Genomic DNA, 989 nt, shown 5'->3' on the forward strand with positions numbered 1-989 from the left:
TTCGGTTAGGTTGGGTCAGGTTACTTTAGGTTAGGTTAGGTTTGGTTTGGTTAGGTTCGGTTAGGTTAGGTCATGTTAGGTTAGGTTAGGTTAGGTTAGGTTAGGTTTGGTTTGGTTCGGTTTGGTTTGGTTTGGTTTGGTTTGGTTTCGTTTGGTTTGGTTTGGTTTGGTGTGGTTAGGTTAGGTTAGGTTAGGTTAGGTTAGGTTAGGTTAGGTCAGGTTAGGTTAGGTTAGGTTAGGTTTGGTTTGGTTTGGTTTGGTTTGGTTTGGCTTCGTTTTGTTTGGTTTGGTTTGGTTAGGTTAGGTTAGGTTAGGTTTGGTTTGGTTTGGTTTGGTTTGGTTTGGTTTGGTTTGGTTTGGTTAGGATAGGTTAGGTAAGGTTAGGTTAGGTTAGATTAGGTTAGGTTAGGTTAAGTTCGGTTAGGTTATGTCAGGTTGGGTTAGGTTGGGTTAGGTTAGGTCAGGTTAGGTTAGGTTAGGTTAGGTTAGGTTAGGTTAGGTTAGGTTAGGTTAGGTTAGGTTAGGTTAGGTTAGGTTAGGTTTGGTTTGGTATGGTTTGGTTTTTTTAGGTTAGATTAGGTTAGGTTAGGTTTGCATTGATTTGGTTTGGTTTGGTTTGGTTAGGTTTGGTTAGGTTAGGTTAGGTTAGGTTAGGTTAGGTTAGGTTAGGTTAGGTTTGATTAGGTTAGGTTTGGTTTGGTTTAGTTTGTGTTGGTTTGGTTTGGTTTGGTTTGGTTTGGTTTGGATTGGTATGTTGTGGTTTGGTTTGGTTTTGTTTGGTTTGGTTAGGTTGGGTTTAGGTTGGGTTAGGTTGGGTTGGGTTGTGTTAGGTTAGGTTAGGTTGTGTTAGGTTAGGGTAGGTTAGTTTAGGTTGGGTTAGGTTAGGTTTGATTAGGTTTGGTTAGGTTGGGTTTGGTTAGGTTAGGTTAGTTTAAGTTATGTTAGGTTAGGTTAGGTTAGGTTACGATAGGTCAGGTTAGGTTTGGTTT

Source organism: Schistocerca piceifrons, chromosome X, assembly GCF_021461385.2.
Source record: "Schistocerca piceifrons isolate TAMUIC-IGC-003096 chromosome X, iqSchPice1.1, whole genome shotgun sequence".
Classification (NCBI taxonomy): Eukaryota; Metazoa; Arthropoda; class Insecta; order Orthoptera; family Acrididae; genus Schistocerca; species Schistocerca piceifrons.